The sequence below is a fragment of the Piliocolobus tephrosceles genome, chromosome 5 (assembly GCF_002776525.5).
Source record: "Piliocolobus tephrosceles isolate RC106 chromosome 5, ASM277652v3, whole genome shotgun sequence".
Taxonomy (NCBI): domain Eukaryota; kingdom Metazoa; phylum Chordata; class Mammalia; order Primates; family Cercopithecidae; genus Piliocolobus; species Piliocolobus tephrosceles.
In genome coordinates, this window is record NC_045438.1 from 64,481,046 (window position 1) to 64,499,947 (window position 18,902).

Sequence of the window (18,902 nt, forward strand, 5' to 3'; positions counted from 1 at the left end):
ATTGCTTTATTTGAGTTAGTAAACAGATACACTGAATCACAAGGTGATTTGATTTTTTTTTTTTTTTAGTTTTCTTCCTTTTTTGATTTTTTTCTTAATTTTTTTCTCTTCTTTTCTTTTTTTTTCTTTTTTCTTTTTTTTTCTGTACTCATCAGAATGGGATACTCCACAACTGTCTCACCAACTCAGTGCCAGTACACATGCTCTAGAGGACTTCTGGACTCGCAGCTACAACTGTACAAGTGCACACAAGTGAATCTACCCTGTTATCCTCCACCCACTGATTGAGGATTGAATTGCACATTTCTCTTAACCATGACAGGAGAAAGCAAACAGTGAAACAGAATCATGGGTGATCTTTCTCACTTTCCCTCTTGTTTTCATTGGTTTGTCCATACCATTCTAATTATCATGAAAGGGCTCTGCGTATAGAGAGATTGTCTCACTGACTTCCTGGATCACCGAAAACCATCAGTGTTGAAATTTCATCCGAGTCTTTCCTGACGCCCAGCAAATATTCCCCCTCGGATTATTTTACACCTTGAGGGCATTTTGGTCTTCAGTTCAACACTCTTGCTCTGTTCCCAAATGGGGCGCTATTTAGGGGAATTTAAAGAGAAAGCTGAGAAGAATAAACATTTACCGAGTTCTCTTGGCATTCAGTCTCTGAAAAACCACAGTATAAACTATTCATGCTGCTTCTTACATCTGTCAAATCGAAAATTAAAAGCCATAAAAGTGTAACACTGAAAATATGGCATCAAAAAGGATAAAGGTGGCCTTTGTAAAAATAACAAGAAAGGTATATTAGCCAATAAAATATTCTAACTCTTCATTTAAAAGTGCATCCCGGGCAGGACAGAGATGACTCTGAAGCGTTGGGCCTCCAGGACCACCCCTCTCCGCCATCAAAACGTGAACAGTATAGGTCCAAAACCGTACAATGCAAATCACAATTCTTAGTGTAGCAGCAAAACCACAGCAGTTTTTAAAAAGATTAAAAAAAGATTTTTTGTGTTCCAATCCATATCATCTTCCAGCCTCAGCCGCTGAGCCTTGAAGACGGGGCGGGGAGAATACCTACATTGGTCCTTGTGGCTTGTTGGTATTTCATTTTTTTTAAAAGCCAGGGATGAAATCCCTAAGTTCCTCTGGGGAGAAGCAGAGATGGTGGCAGCAGGAAGGCTGGGCCTGCCTGGTGGGTCCAAGACGCGCGGGCTTCTCTGGGCTAGAGGCCATCGAGGGAGGGCTGCTTCCTCTGAGATGCTTAATGACAGGAAGCGGCTTTATTTGCTTGAATTTGAGCCAGAGGGGGTGGTGAGCTGACCAGCTGGTGTCATTGGATGGCGTGACATGGTTTGCTCTGTGCCCTCTCTCCGTGAGCGTACCCTGTGAGTGAGCATTCCTGGAAAAAGAGCAGAAGGGCCTGTCAGAATCCACTGGACCGATCCCCTCCCTCCACCCAGCTGGGGAGAACCCAGGCATGAATCAGACAGCAGCGCACTCTCCAGCCACCAGGGCAGACCTAGGATGAGCCTCAGAACCGCTGCAGCACAGCGTGATTTCAACAGGAGTTTCATTCACGGTCTGCTCAGGTCAGCCCTGCCAGCTTTGTGTGAGGAAATGAAACTCAAGTCATTTTTTGGAATACCATAATGAGCAGCGTGTACCACGCCCTCACCCAAAGACCACAGCATCCTTTGCAATCCAGCAACCCTTCCCCCTCCACATGACTGCATGCTTAACCAGCAGGAGGCTTTTTTTTTCTTTTCTTTTCTTTTTTTTTGAGACAGGGTCTCGCTCTGTTGCCCAAGCTGGAGTGCAGTGGCGCAACTGGCTCACTGCAATCTCTGCCTCCCAGTTTCAAGGGATTCTCCTGCCTCAGCCTCCCAAGTAGCTGGGATTACAGGTATGCACCACCATGCCCAGCTAATTTTTGTATTTTTAGTAGAGACCAGGATTTCACCATGTTGGCCAGGCCTAGTCTTGAACTCCCAGCCTCAAGTGATCCACTCACCTTGGGCTCCCAAAGTGCTGGGATTACAGGCGTGAACCACTGTGCCCAGCCCTAGCAGGAGGCCTTTTGAGTCACCCAAGTTCACTCCAAAGCCAGGCAAGGTCACGGGGGACCCTGGAGCTCCAGAGCTCACTCCTGTAACCCTATGTCTCAGCTCTGGTATTTGCTGAAAAGAGGGCCAATAGATTCACTTTTTGGGAGGTGGAAAATTACCATGGACACATATACCTATCTTCAGAAGTTTCCCACAAAGGCAACTAAGCTGGAAGAAATGCCTGCTCTTCTCCGTGTGTGGGTCTTGCCTGTAAAAGGTGAGCCATTCACATGTCTTCACATCCAAAACAAACAGTAGCACTGGACTGGAAGAAAATAAACCAACCAAGAGCCTTGGGGTCCCAGGGCAGAGGCTCTGAACAGGATTTTCCACCAGGAAAGTTAGTTTCTGGGGAAGGCTCATCCCAACATTCACCGAGACATGAGGCTCTGCCTCTTTATCCCTGCAGGCTTCTTTCATTTGCTGCCCGTCGCTTGGTTTGAAATACAGCTTCCTGAGGCCACTCAGTCACTCCCGGGAGCAGCCACTTAGAAGTCAGCCAATGCACGGTAAAGCCCCAGAGGTCAGGGGTTTGTCTGTTTTGCTCGTGTCTCTACACCCAACTCCTAGCTCAGAGTCTGGCCCGCTGTGGGCGCTCGACACACTTTGATCACGTGAGTGGGTCAGGCGGCTCTCTTCTGCCATGCCCCAAAACAGCACCTTTTCTTTCTGCCAATAAATGAGGCCATCAGAAATGTGAATGGGTAAAATTTGGCTAAGGTGAGGTGGTGACAGAGGACTTGTAAACATCTTTACAACTGTTGAGATTATTCTTAGAACAATGAGCAAATAACTCCAGAGAGGTGATAGAATGTAGGACTTGAAGGGACCCCAGAGATAATACAGTACCAATTCCTCATTTTATAGTGAAGAAATGGAGCCACAAAGCGACCTGGAAGCTTGCTTGGAGTGTTTGTAACATGAATTTAGCAAGAGCAAGAGGAGGTCAAATGCCCATTGGGAGGACTAAGTGGAAGCTTGTGCTTTGAACCCTGCTATCCAAATCCTGGTGTTAATGGCAACAATAATCAGCAGCAGCCAAAAACAAGGTTTGAAAGTTTCACTGTGCACGACAGGAAATGCCTGAGTTCCCCCAATCACATTAAATCACCAGATCTGTGTGTACTTAATATGTATATTAAATAACCAAAGTGAAAATGCAAAACACCACAAATATGTAATGGGGGTGGAATTACAAGGCCATGGAAACCTTTTCATTTGGCACGGTCAGATTTGGAAATGTGGATATTTATTTCTGAATAAAGAGTTCGTATTTGACTGTCTTTCTTTCTCTCTGTCTCTCTCTCTCTGTCTCTCTCTCTCTTTCTTTCAAATAAGTGACAATGGAGAGAAGGCATACAAAAACAAAAGCACCAAGATCCACCATCAAATGTGAGGCCACAAAAAACTGAGGAGCTGCAGAGATGACAAGTGGATCCAAAGACACCGGGGTCACTTCTTCTGGGGACAATTCTTTTGCATTTAGCAAGCACAGCCTGGAAGTTGCTGTGGAGGGAGGGAAGCCATCCCCACGTCTGGGCCTGGAACCAAGAGTGACTGAATCTTGTAGTGACAGGGGCCTCCAAATTCTTTCTTTAAAAGGGAGAAGGGAGAGTGGTTAACATTTTCCTCCAGTAACTGGGAAACACCACCATTTTGAATTGCTTACTTAAGAATGCTGCAACTGCTTTTTTTAATCATGTAGTTTTTTTTCTTTAATGCAACCACTATTTTAAAAAAGGAATATTTCTCCAGTAAGTTTCTTTATATTTAAATCACCTTTGGACAAAGACCAAACATGGACAGCATCAGCCTACTTAAAGAAAATTTCCAGGCTTTCACAAGAGACTCAGGAAAACGGGATTTATAATAAGAGCCATTCTGGAACCTTAACTACAGCATTTGCCATCCCAAACACTATAATAATCATTATTATTCTCTGGTATCTATTATTGTCTGGTAAATAATATGTGTTTTCCCCCAAAGTTCTAAAGGGTGCAGCTGCACCACACTCTATTTTTCGCAGCCCTAGTCCTGCTGCTCTGAAAAGCTTGCTCACACGAAGCTTATTTTAAGAGAATGGTAAAGTAGACAATTTGTGCTGTTTCCTTCCCTCTCACCACATACTTGCCGTGTCTGGGACACCTACAAAGGCCAGATGGTGGCAGTACAAGTCCCTCTCTGCTGATAACATTTGAGGAGGGGGTGGTATTGAAGGCATCCTCATTTGTCCTTCTGGCTCTGGCTGGTTCAGGGCAGCCCCCTTGTTGGTGACACAGGAAAAGACTCTGGAATCCATGAAAATGAAGAACCAAGCTGGGCTTCACTTTTCTGATATTTCTTGGTATGCAAGATATGAAATCTAACAGAGTGGGGAGGAAACAAGCTTGGGATTTTTAGAAAGTGATCATGGCAGGAAGTTCCAGAGTCTGGAGCTGGTTCGATTTTGCCCTTGCCAAGCAGAAGATCTTACAAAAAAACTGTCCTCCATGTCTAAATGTCTTCATCTGTGCAAAGGGGAAATTACTACAGTAAGTGAAACAGAGACCCAAGTTACAGTCCAAATGCCTCTGACTGGCTGTGTGATCTCGGACCTGTTCCTCAGCCACCCTCCCCTAGAGCCTCAATTCTTCTACTATGTTCCTCAGCCACCCTCCCTCAGAGCCCTGATTCCTTCTCCATGTTCCTCAGCCACCCTCCTTCAGAGCCTCCATTCCTCTTCCATGTTCCTCAGCCACGCTCCCTCAGAGCCTCCATTCCTCCTCCATGTTCCTTAGTCACCCTCCCCCAGAGCCTCGATTCTTCTACTATGTTCCTCAGCCACCCTCCCTCAGAGCCTCGATTTCTCATCCATGTTCCTCAGGCAACCTCCCCGAGAGCCTCGATTCTTCTATGTTCCTCGGCCACCCTCCCTCAGAGCCTTGATTCTTCTACTGTGTTCCTCAGCCACCCTCTCAGAGCCCTGATTCCTTCTCCATGTTCTTCAGCCACCCTCCCTCAGAGCCTTGATTCCTCCTCCATGTTCCTCAGCCACCCTCACCCAGAGCCTCGATTCTTCCACTGCGTCCCCAGCCACCCTCCCCCAGAGCCTTGATTCTTCTATGTTCCTCAGCCACCCTCCCTCAGAGCCCTGATTCCTCCTCCATGTTCCTCAGCCACCCTCCCTCAGGGCCTCGATTCTTCTTCCTCTGTGCAGTGGGGGCCTGGGTGAGCTTTAGTATTAAGTCTTCCATTTCTCACATGCTGAGGTTGTGGAATCTTTCAACAAAAGCCAATATCAAATATGTAGAATTATAAACTTGAACAACTGGATTTTAATCTGTTACCAGTATATAAGGAAGCCCATGAACTTCGGACCCTGAACTCCAAAATTTCAGAAAGAGTCTCCTTCTCTCAGTGCACACACACACACACACACACACACACCCCTATGGCAGAGGTTTGTGGAATACCCCTTAAAGCAGGGGATTCTGGGGAAGTGGCCATACTTGTGCCTCACACTTGGGTTTTCCTCTGAATTGGGCATTTGTCTGAAGGCAGGAAAATCCACCCCTGCTACGTGGAGCATCAGACACACACAATTGTACAAATAAGCCCATTTCTTATGCCATATATGTATCATACATGTACTATGGATGTACCATACATACACGCTGGCACCACAAGGCATGGTCTCCACCAGGCATGTATGACCAGCTATCTTCAGAATTCCAGGCCTGCCTGCCCCTTTTGGCCAGAGGAATGAAATATTTCTCTTCATGGAATTGTAATTGCACACCAAATGCATTGAGAGACTCTCTGTCCACCTGGTGAGTCACTTTTCTGTTTCATCAGGGAAGCATGGCCAAGAATGTGATCTAGATACTCATCTTCCTTTATAACACAAAATTTTCCAGAGAATTATAGAGAGCAAAACTGTGCCTAATACATTCTCTCAATGTTGATACTGTCAAAATGTGGCCACTCTCACCTTTACTTCTTTGACCTTTATAGCCTAAAACTTACACTTGCAGCATTTCATAAAACTTCCAGGCAACCATTCCCAAAAGTAAATGTGTGTCCAAAGAAAAATGTCTGTCTTATTCTACATCCCAACATTTCCAAACTAGCTCTTTTGTGGTGGCAGATTCCACCTCTATCAGGAAGCCTGCCTCTATTAATCTAACCCATTTTCTAAACTTGTATTATTTCCTTCCTCAAATACTTTTGTAATTAGCATAATCAAAATCCAGTAGGTCTGTCCTGTCTTCCTCATTTAGAAGGCAAGCTCCCCATGTCTGTCATATTTATCCCCAGGAGTCTAAAACCCTGTGGCATCAATTCTGTGATGTGCAAGAAATGCCTGCTGCCAGCCAGCTTGCCTTTGTCCAATTACCCAGGACCTAGCAGAGATCCACTCACTCGGGCACGTCTGCCCATCACTTATCACAGTTAAATACAGCCATTAGTGCTGGCGGCGGCAACGCTGTTTATCTGGGACAATAACGAGTCCCTGAGGACTGGATTGCTCTCAGGTAGCCGCAGCTATTCTGGTACACTCACAAGGGTAGAGCCCTGCGGTCAATGAACAGAGCCGCCTGCACCAGCTGATAAAACTCTGAGCGTGATGCCAGATAGTGGTCCCCACACCAAACCCATCCCAGGAAGGAAGGTTTTTGCCAAAACATGATTCCTTCTCTCCTCCATCAACCATCGTTTCATGAAGAGCTTTTAAATGGCTTTTGCAGGATACAAATTGTTTTCATTTTGGAAGAGGATGGCATCTCTTTTCTTATAGTTCATTAGCTGATGAAGATACAGGCATAAGGTGGGAGATACTGCAGGTTTGGTTCTAGACCACTGCAATAAAGTAAGTATCGCAATAAAGCAAGTCACATGCATTTTTTGGGGTTTCCCAGTGCATATAAAAGTTATGTTATACTATACAGTAGTCTATTAAATGTGCAGTAGCATTATGTCTAAAAAACAATGTACAGTTCTTAATTTAAAATACTTTATTTGTAAAAAAAAAAAAAAAAAAAAAAGCTACCAATCATCTGAGCCTTCAGTGAATCATAACCTTTGTGGTGGTGGAGAGTCTTGCCTTGATACTGATGGCTGCTGACTAATCAGGGTGGTGATTGCCAAAGGCTAGGGTGGCTGTGGCAATTTCTTAAAATAAGACAACATTAAAGTTTGCCACATTGGTTGATTCTTCCTTTCACAAAGGATTTCTCTGTGTCATGCTATGCTCTTTGATAACATTTTACCCACAATAGAACTCTTTCAAAACTGTAGTCAATCCCTGCTGCTGTTTTATCAACGAAGTTTATGGAATATTCTAAATCCTTTGTTGTAATTTAACATTGTTCACAGCATCTTTACCAGGAGCAGATTCTACCTCTAGAAACCAATTTCTTTGTTCATTCATAAGAAGCAACTCCTCATCTGTTCAAGTTTGATCATGAGATTGCAGCAATTCAGCCACATATTTAGGTTCCCCTTGTAATTCTCTTGCTATTTCCATCATACCTGCAGTTACTTCCTCCACTGAAATCTTGAACCTTCAAAGTCATCCATGAGTGTTGGAATCAACTCCTTCCAAACTCCTGTTAATGTTGATATTTTGACCTCTTCTTTATGAATCACAAATGTTCTTAATGGCATCTAGAATAGTGAATCCTTTCCAGAAGATTTTCAATGTATTTTGCCCAAATCTGTTAGAGGCATCACTATCAATGGCAGCTAGGGCCTTATGAAGTATATCTCTTAAATGATAACACTTGGAAGTCAAAATTCCTCCTTGATCCATGGGCTGCAGAATGAATGTTGTGTTAGCAGGCATGAAAACAATTAATTTCTTTGTACCGCTCCATCAGAGCTCTTGGATGACCAAGTATATTGTCAATAAGCAGTAATGTTTTGAAAGGATTATTTTTTCCTGAGCAGTGGGTCTCAACAGTGGGTTTAAAATATTCAGTAAACCACGGTATCAACAGATGTGCTGTCACCCAGGCTTCGTTGTTCCACTGATAGAGCTCAAGCAGAGTAGATTCAGCATAATTCTTAAAGGCCCTAGGATTTTCAGAACGGTAAGTGAACACTGGCTTCCACTTAAGGTCACCGGCAGCATTAGCCCCTACCAAGAGAGTCAGCCTGTCCTTTGAAGCTTCAAAGTCAGGCATTGACTCCTCTCTGTCTACGAAAGTCCTAGTTGGCATCTTCTTTCAATATAAAGCTGTTTTATCTACATTGAAAATCTGTTGTCTAGTGTACTCACCTTCATCAATGATCTTAGCTAGATCTTCTGAGTAGTTTGCTACAGCTTCTACGTCAGCACTTGCTGCTTCTCCTTGCATTTTGATGTTATGGAGAGAGCTTCTTTCTTTAAAATTCATGAACCAACTTCTGCTAGCTTGAAAATCTTTTTCTGCAGCTTCCTCCCCTCTCTCAGCCTTCACTGATGAAGAGAGTTAGGGCCTTGCTCTGGATTAAGTTTTGGATTAAGGAAATATTGTGGTCAGTTTGATCTTCCATCTAGACCACTCAAATTTTCTCTATATCAGCAATAAGGCTGTTTTGCTTTCTTATCATTTGTGTGTTCACTGGAGTAGCACTTTTATTTATTATTTAGAGACAATATCTCACTCATTCAGGCTGGAGTGCAGTGGCATGATCACAGCTCACTGCAGCCTCAACTTCCTGGGCTCAGGTGTTCCTCCCACCTCAGCCTCCTGAGCAATTGGGACTACAGGTGTGCACCATCACACCCAGCTAATTTTTTTTGTAGAGACAGGGTTTTGTAGAGAACAGGGTTCATATTTTTTGTAGAGACAGGGTTTTGCCATGTTTCCCAGGCTGATCTTGAACTCCTGGGCTCAAGCGATGCGTTAGCCGCAGCCTCCCAAAGTGCTGGGATTATTACAGGTTTGAGTCATTGTGCCTAGCCATGGAGTACCAATTTAAGTTTCCTTCAAGGACTTTTTCCTTGCATTCACAACTTGATTGGCACAAGAAGCCTAGCTTTTGGCCTGTCTTGGCTTTCAATATGCCTTCCTCACTAAGTTTAATCATTTCTCGCTTTTGATTCAAAATGAGAGACATGTGTCTCCTCCTTTCACTTAAACATTTAGAGGCCATTATAGGGTTATTAACTGGACTAGTTTCAATCTTGTATCTCAAGAAATAGGGAGGCCCAAGGAGAAGGAGAAAGATGGGGGAACAGCCAGTTGGTGGAGCAGTCAGAATATACCCAATATTTATTGACTAACTTCACCTCTTACCTGGGTACAGTTCATGGTGTCCCAAAACAATGACAATAGTAACATCAAAGATAACTGGTCACAAATCACCATAGCAGATATGATGATGAAAATGTTTGAAACATTGTGAGAATTACCAAAATGTGACACAGAGACATAAAGTGAGAACATGCTGTTGGAAAAATGGCATTCATAGACTTGACAGGGTTGCCACAAACCTTCCATCTGTACAAAGGCAATATTTGTGAAGCACAATAAAGTGAAGCATGATAAAGTGAGATATGCCTGCAACTGAAAAACATTCCTTCTCCTTTCGAGTCTATAGCTCGTGGTAAGGAGAGGGTATGGGAGCCAAGGGTGAGTTTCATCTTAGCTCAGTGTTAGGCTCTGGTCTGAATTTCAGCTTCATCACCGTGATGCTACTCACCCTATGGCTCTGTGAAGCTAAGGTTCCTGAGTACTAAAATTAAAATTAAAATTAACCAATTATAAGGCCTTGTTTTCTTTAATTTTTAAATAAATTTTTCCTTTAGCTATATCCCTTATTTTACTCGTTAATCAGTAAAAATTACAACCATATAAGACTCCCTACTGGGATAACTCTATCTTTAAGTCTTTGTTTTACAAATGAAAATGTTGTTTTCCTTTGCTGGTTCTATGGGTTAGGAGACAGTGGTCTGTTTTTTCTTATAAGCGGTCATTGCTATTTCTTGCTGACCTCTAAAAGTTTCTGAGGGGCAAAAAACCCAGAACTATGGAGCCCCCTCTTGTTCATTCACTTAAGTGAGTCCTTATCTTCACCCTGGACAATGGATTCTCTTTAAGTTCTTTTTGGAACCTGCAAGTTTAAGCAAACCAAATGACCTGGTCTCTGGCAGGCCCTCTTCCAAAACCATGGAGGGATTCATGACTAACAGTGTACTTTTCTTTTTTCTTTCTTTTTTTAACAAACACACTATAGCAGATGGCTCTGTTCACTCCCAAAAAAAGAAAAATAGAATAAAGAAGAATTACACGATAGAGCTAATGTTCTGCAGGAAATTTTGAACAGGAGCCTAGGTCCTATGCCCTGGCTTTCAGAACTAAGTACTTCCTATTGTGGTTTACATCTTCAATGAAAGGAGTTTTCTTTTTTTCTTTCTTTCCTTTTTTTTTTTTTTTTTTTTTTTGAGACAGGGTCTTGCTCTGTCACCCAGGTTGGAGTGCAGTGGTGCCATCATGGCTCACTGCAGCCTCAACCTCTTGGGCTCAAGTGATCTCAGCCTCCCAAGTAGCTGGGACCACAGGCATGCACCACCAAGTCTGGCTAAATTTTTCTAATTTTTTGTAGAAATGGGGTCTCCCTGTGTTGCCCAGCCTGGTCTCAAATTCTTGGGCTCAAGTGATCCTCCCGCCTTGGCCTCTAGGCCTTGCAAAGTGCTGGGATTACAGGCATGAGCCATGGCTCCTGACTTTTTTTTTTTTTTTGGTAGTGGGGGCGGGCAGGGTCTTGCTCCATCACCCAGGCTGGAGGGCAGCTGCATGATCATGGCTCACTGCAGCCTCAAACTCCTGGGCCTCAGCCTCCTGAGTAGCTGGTTCTACAGGCATGCACCACAACGCCCAGCTAATTTTTAAATTTTTTGTAGAGATGGGGTCTCGAACTCCTGGGCTCATGATCCTCCTACCTCAGTCTTCCAAAGTCCTGAAATTACAGGCATGAGCCACTGTGCCCAGGCTAGGAGTCAAATTTTATTGCACACCTGATTTATGCCAAATACAGCACCAGGCATTTTTATATACTTATTTCACTTGGAAGCAAACAGCAATGTTACTGAAATATTTATTACTACCTCCATTTTACAGATGAAGAACTTTGCCAGGAAGGGTTGCTAGAAATAAGAAAAGGTGGATGTAAGTCCAGCTTCTAGAACCCCAAAGTCCAGTCTCCCCCTCCCACTGGGAGTGCTGACCCCTAGTCTATGTTCCATCTCCCCCCTTCTTTGCCCTGACAGTAGGGTGGAGGGGGGTAGAGTCACAATGTCAGAGCTGTATGGTGCCTTAGAGACATACATGGCCTAACACCCTGCCTTTGCAAACAAGAACTCTGAAAAGTTATTTCGTAAGAAAAAAAAAAACACATTTTCATCAAGTCTCATCCAACACACGAACTAGCTGATGTCAGTTCATGGAACTAAGCAGGCTCCTGGCCCACAGCTCTGCTCCCCTCTCCCCACTGTGACTACAGAAGCAGGTGTCACTGTGTCCCTGTTAAAGTGGGAGATGCTACGTCCTAGATGAATTCAGAGACTCAGACTCATTCAAGAGGTCAGTGGAAAGGCCAGGGTCCTTGTCCTGTTCTGATTTCTACCACACTGACTCTCAAGACTGCGGCTTTCCAAAAATTATGCCTGTGACAAAAAACCCAGATGTTTACTGTGTTAAGATTATGTGTGTTAGTTCTCTATATGAACAGAGGCATTCTAGGTGAAAGAGAAAGAATAGAGAGATAAAAGCAGCTTCATGTGGCAAGTAGCTTTGACCTGTGGGTCAACAGCAGATTTTAGGATTTAGATGAGGTCTGGGAAAGCAGTCTTCTCCACACTTGATTCATTCTTTACGACCAGCCTATTAGCAGAGAGAGGGAGGGAGAAAGCTTCATCTTAGTAGAAATGCCATTGCAAACCGTAAGTGCTAGAATACTGATTCTCCCCCAACAGCAAAAATGATGGAGAGTGTGGTTAATAACTGCTTTTCTGCAACCCTTTAACCCCTCAACCCTAGATGTTCAGGCACAACCTATTTTCTCTCTGGAATTGGCTTCCTGATGTGAGGAAGCCATGCCGTGGGTGGCAAAAATATGACTCTGGTGCTTGGCACAACGCATGTAACTGAAGCAGCTGCGGTCGGATCCCATGTCCCACCGAGAGGAAAGGCAGATGAGGACTCGGGTTCTAATCCTGGCTGTGCCACCCTGTGACCTTGGGCACTCACTCACTTTGTTGCAGTCTCGACTTGTAAAAGTGGAACCAGAGATTTTATGAGAATTTCTGGAATGGTTTCCCTAACCTCTGAGGTTGACAACGTGGAAGTGTTTCATTATTTTCCATTACACATTCAAGGGAAGTAGTTCTGGGCTGCAGAAATTACAAAAAATGACAATTTTTGTAATAAGCATCTACTATGAGCCAGGTAGCTCCCGGACATTTTAACTTGTTATTTACATTGGAGCTGATAACTGCACGAAGTAGGAGTTATTATCTTCATTTTTTTATACATAAGCCATGGACAGTGGTTTTTCATGGAAACTCTGGAACCAGGCTGCCAGTCATATCTCAGCAATCCTATTTACTGGCCACATGACTCTGGGTGGCATACTTAACCTCTCCATGTCTCAGTCTCTTCATCTGCAAAATGGGCTTAATAATGCTAAGTCTCATGCATTGTTGGTATGTAGCATTTAAAACACTGCCTACATGTAGAAAGTGCTCAATAAATATTAGCTATTATAATTATTTAATGAGAAAACGCAGGCCCAGAGAGGTTATAAAACTTGTCCAAATCCTCACAGCTGGTAAGTGACACAGCCAGTTTTCAAACCCAGGCAGGTCTCACTCCAGTCCCAAGCTCTTTCCTTAGGCAACGAAACCTTTCTAACAGGACGGCAACTGCCATTTTAGGGCATCTGTGATGAGCCACCCTTTATACATTTCCTTGCCTCCTACAGCAATCTTAGTACTCATGACATAGAGACTGAGGCTCAGAGAGGTGAAGTCCCTTTCTCCCTCACCTGGTAAGTGTCTCTGCTGGGATATGAACCCAAGCTGGCCCAACTCCAGAGCAGATGTTCTTTTCCACTAAATCACACTGCCACCTTCCTTCGCCACCGGGAGCCCACTGGCACCACATGTGGAAGCTTCTGAAGGTTTACAGCCTGGGAAGTCAAAAAAGAGAAAAAGACATCTCCAAAAGGTTATCAAACTTTCTTAAAAGTAGCTGCAGGCCATGGGAGGATCTGATTCTGATTCTGAGAAAATCTCCAGAGGTGTCTAAGGAATATAGAACAAGCCTCCTGAGCCGTTCTACTGCCCTTCAGTCCAAGGACAGACAGTCTAGGCATCGCTGTGCAATCTCCACATTCCGCATCCGTGAAGTCCACTGTTCCAAGAGCCAGGGCCTGCCTGTGCACGCATGAAACAGCAGCCCACATCTGCCCTTCCCTGCTGGCTTAAGGCTCAGAGCTGCTGGTTGGTCAGAAGGGTGGGGCCTCTGTTTCCATGGCCATCTGGAGCCCAGCCAGCATCCTCTTTCTTTAGACCCTGGAATCGTCTGTTGATTGTGAGATTTCCTTCCACTGGGCACTGTGACATTTCCTTAGGCCCACTCAGCACAAAGAAAGTTCTTCTCACTGTCCAGAGACAATGGCTTTCCAAACTTAACCCATAGATCTGGCAGCACATGTCCCTCACACTCCAGCGATGACGTTCTGCAATGTTTAGAATCAACTGTTGGCAATTAGCCTGCCATCAGAATACAACCATCAGCTTCAGCAATGCCAGTCTTTCAGACTATGAACAGCTGCTCAAGTAATTTTCCTCAAACACAGATTTCATCTTGTCATTCTTGTGCTTGAGGCCACAGTGACGTTGCCCAATGTACTGAGAATAAATTCCCCAACCTCCTGTTCTACCACCTTCCCACTCTCCTCCAGCCTCATGCTTCTCACTCTCTGTGGTCAAGTCCTTTGTTCCAGCCAAGGGAACCGGAAGGTCATCCCTAACACAGCTTGCTCTTTTCTGTGTCTGTGCCCTTTAACATGCTACTTCACCCCTCATTCCTCCACCCCTGATCACCGGCCCACGTCCCTCTTCAGGTTCAGAACTCAGAATTCATCGACCTGAAGGCACTCCATCAAGGCAACTTCATTAGCTGTTCCTCTACGGAGACGCTTTCATTCACATGATCACTGAATACTTGTGTGCTCATTCCTCCCGCCCCTGTGCAGGCACTTGGTTACAACAATGAGTGAACTGGACACGTCCCTGCTCTTGCTGAAGTCTACTGTCTGCAGTGTCAAATCAGTTTGCAGATTCTGCATGTTGCTTGTAAAAGTGACCTTGGTTATCTTTTTTTTTTTTTTTTTTTGTCTCTCAGTAGGTTATTAGTTCTTCAAATCAAGTCAAAGACTCCTGCCACACATCCTCCCCCACTTTTTTTCTTTTCTCTCTTTCCCTCTCTCTCTCCTTTTAATAACACAGACCTGAGCAAAGTCAGCAATAGATACTGTTAGTGCAAAATGGATATGTTTTACTCTCTAGGGAAATAAATGAAGACTATCTCTGAACTATGACTCAGCAAAAGGGGACTGCTTTCCTCTGTTTGGATATGATGAGGAGTTATTAAGTTTCGCAGATTGTAATATATGAATTAAGTATAAATTTAGGATTTATAAAATCCAAAATAGGATTTTAAACGTTATTATTGCTATGCATAGGCCACACACACACACCCAGAGCTAAGACAAAGGACAAGGTGATCACCTGACCAGACAGTGAGAAGCGCTGTCAAAATCAGGATTCGAACCCTAAACCAGTGGCCCTCATCTTCATTTGCAAGGTTATAATGTTTTTCCACCAAAAATTTTTCATAGTCTTTCAATCAATATTTAAGGTTCATGTTGCCTAAACCTTGGGGGATCATGAAAATAGCCACTAAATCCCATGTTTATGATGCCATCTTATTTAATAGGAGGATTGAAGAGACCTGCATGTATTTTTGGTTTGGCAAATCTTAGAACTATTTTTTCAACATTTGGGTTTGGATAAAACCAAAACTTATTTTGCCAAGCACTTTGGCCTTAATTTTTAAACCCATGTGTATTTTAAAAGAAATTTGATCTATATGTTTCTGACTCATTTACACTTAACTCATGAGAATGCTGTTTGGTAAGAGCTATTAGATGTCCAAGCAAGTTTATGAGCCTTTTAAAGCCTTCTTTTCCCCGTTCTTACCAGAAAGTTGTATTTTGCCAGCCATAAAAGAGTGTGAGCCCCAGGGGCCTGTGATTACTTTGAAATTTATAACCTCCAAAGCTTAAATGGATTCTGTGTTTGGAAAAAGGGTTTCCCCCTCCTCTTTTTCATATTAAGTGCACAAACAGGCTACCTATGATAAAGACAGGATCCTATGTCTTAACTTCCAAGATGGCTGAAGGTAAATAGTAAAGAATTCGATCCAACCACCAATAAATTGTCCCTAAGACATTTCAGAGGAACAATATGACACTTTGAGTTCATGTGGACACAGATTGAGATCCAATGCTCTAATGGGAAGTTTTTGTTTGTTTTTTTGTTTTGAGATGGAGTCTCACCGTGTCGCCCAGGCTGGAGTGCGGTGGCACGAATTCGGCTCACTGCAACCTCTGCCTCCCAGGTTCAAGCTGTTCTCATGCCTCAGCCTCCCGAGTAGCTGGGACTACAGCTACACCCATCATGTCCAGCTAATTTTTTGTATTTTTACAAAAATACAAGGCCAGGCTGGTCTCGAACTCCTGACCTAAGTTTGATCCACCCGCCTTGGCCTCTCAAAGTGCTGGGATTACAGGAGTGAACCACCACGCTCATGCGTGGGACTCAATACAGTTCAAGTTAGAACACTTAAACTTTTGAGTGCTGGGGAATTTCTTTGTTTTAAATCACAGACAACCAATCTTGTTTATGACTTTTTAATACACTTTTAAAATAATAAAATAAGCTGATTCTACTAAAAATGACATTTGAATTAAAACCAGAAAAGCAAGAAGAATGTGAACGCATGCTGCAGTGACTTCATCTTGTATCTTCTATAATGATGCTCAGATACCACTCAATTATAGTTTTCTAGTGGGAGAAAGCTTTTGGGTAAAGTACTTAAAAGTTGCTTATAAAGGCCGGGCATGGTGGCTCATACCTGTAATCCCAGCACTTTGGGAGGCCTAGATGGGCGGATCATGAGGTCAGGAGATGGAGACCATCCTGGCCAACATGGTGAAAAACCACCTCTACTAAAAATACAAAAAAATTAGCTGGATGTGGTGGCGCATGCCTGTAGTCCCAGTTACTTGGGAGGCTGAGGCAGGAGAATCGCTTGAACCCAGGAGGCAGAGGTCGCAGTGAGCCGAGATTACGCCACTGCACTCCAGCCTGGCAACAGAGTGAAACTCTGTCTCAAAAAAATAAAAAAAAAAAGCTTATAAATATTTAAAGTATAAGCATCTAACACATTATAATGACAAAGGTTTACATTTAACCACATGTGCTCCAAATATCTTGAAATTACTCTAAATATGGGTTTAAAATATCAAAAGGGCTTGTTGATGGGATGCAGAGCTTTGCAGAGAAACTTAAACCTGATCATTCTTGCTCCCACAACACCCAATCTGCACAATTTTTAAAGTGTGCGTGTGTAGATTTCTTTAGCAAAAGATCACGTTACAGTCTGAATTTCTAAAACAAGAGTTGAAGGATGAAATATAGGGTTTCCCCTTCTCTCACCAAATGCCGTTTAGCCACTTTGCTTCTAGATAATTTGTTATTGTAGGTTGGTTCAAATTGAAGACAGTAACATTTTAGAAACACTTGCAGAACTAAGCCAGCTGCAAGGAGGATATCATTACAAATTGAGACACATGTTGTATGGGAATACCATTCATTTTCAATACCAAAAACACGTCTGGGGAAATAAGCCATGCAAATGAGGGAAAGATCTACTTTTTAGTTGAATTTTTTTTTTTTTTTTTTTTTTGGGGGATGTTAGGTCAATGTTCCATATCAAATGAATCCATGAAACATTTCTCTCTTTTGTTCTTTAAATACTATCAGTTGCATTCTTACTTCCCTTTCTACCCAAAACAAAACACAGCTTACTATACCAAAGACAGACAACAAACCAGAGGTTCAGAGGGGAAAATGACGAGACAACTAGTGCTGGTGCAGCCAAATATCTGGATGGGAATGAGGCTGGGAACACTGGAAGCTTTGATTTGCCCCAGCCCTGACCCCTTGGCTACCTGGAAAGCCAGGTCTGCTCTGCCCCCATCTCTCTACTCAGGGCTGTACATCTGGGCAACATAGTACAATTGCACAAGCATTTTTTGCTTTATGATCATAATTCAGTCCAAGGAGTGGCAGAGTTAGGTAACTTGACTGTTTTCCAATTTAAAACTATGTAGTACACTCAGGACTATTTTTAGAGAATAAGTCCAAGTTTTTGTTATTGTCATTTGCTTTTGCTCCAGTCATTTTCACTAGAATCTTTTCGATGACCCTTGAAATAAGTTTCGCGCATGTGTGTGTACTTCCCCTCCTTGTTGATGGTCTCATGTTCCCAATCCTGATCCCACCCTATTTTTTTTTTTTCTGTGCTGTGGAAATCCACAAATCTGGAGAAGAGCTCTCTGCAGTTAGTATTTAGAGCTGGTGTCTGAAATGGCATTTACCCCATTTCCTTGAGAATGGGACCCTATTAAACGATGCCAGTGCTAAACTGTTTATTTTCTAAAGCTAATTTATTTCTTTCTCTGAATGAATTTCGTTTATGCCCTTTGAGGCACTAAGAAAAAGTTACACATGCAGAATGTATTGACTTAACATCCATCCACACAGAAAGTGCCATGTACTTAAAACGACGACTGAAGGATACAAAATAAGTTGTGCAGGACATGGTGAAAGAAAACAGCATGGCCACCCCCGTCCCTTTGGCACGATATCTTAGACAGGAAAGTCTGGAAAAGGCGGGGCGTTCGGGTGGGGGTAAGTGTTCCACAACATGAGGTAAGTGTTCCACGGTGCAGTGTATTTTGGTCTTCAGACATCTCTGCCCCTCTGCAGCACTTGTCTGCATGAAGGTAGGTGTAAATGATTGAACAAGGTGCACAGGCAGCAGCTTAGGCAGGTAAGGGAGTGACTCACTGGAAACCAGTCAGGGAGCTGATTTCCAGTGCCCTTCTGGGCACAGCTGGTTAATAGCTGGCCGAACGCATCTCTCTTTCCAAGTGCAGTCTCTCCAAGTAAAGAGGCAAACTGGGGAGCTAGGGAGCATGAGCAGCACTCCCAGACACTGCCACATCAATGCCCTGGTGTTCACCGACCTGTCCACCTCTCTGACTCTGGCCATTTTGCTTTCTTGGCCTCAGTGGCAGGGTAGAAGATCTTTCCACAGAAGAACAGTGTCTCCCTATAACACATACATTTTGAAAGTCCAAGTGCTGGGGAAGTATCTAGCTTATTTCTTTTCTTGCTTCTCTTTTCTTCTTTCATCACAGGCCCTTGTGGGAAATGGTAACTTGAAGAAAAGTCTATAACCCCTTGCAATGTGTCACTAAGGCAATCTTACTGAGGCAAGTGCTACATGATGTAGCTCCAACTTTGATTCTGCAATATGAGGTCCACAGCAGAAACTGCCAAACAATGTATTCTAAGTTTTAAGAGAAACTTTCCATTAATTCGGCTTCCTCAGAGAAACAAGAAAAATTTCAACTCAGATATTGCTCCATAATAAGGTAAGATAATCCTTCAGAGATATAGAGCATACT

The 18,902-nt window shown here is 43.4% G+C and overlaps 1 protein-coding gene across 2 annotated transcripts in view; it reads right to left on the bottom strand.

Annotated features, from left to right (window-relative positions):
- Positions 1-785: 785 nt before the first annotated feature.
- SOBP (sine oculis binding protein homolog) overlaps positions 786-18,902 on the bottom strand; it is a 172,795-nt gene continuing 154,678 nt past the window's right edge. For both annotated transcript variants that reach the window (XM_023205948.2, XM_023205947.3), the window contains one exon: positions 786-1,405. The gene's annotated coding sequence lies outside the window, so the exon portion shown is untranslated. The remainder of the gene's footprint in view (positions 1,406-18,902) is intronic.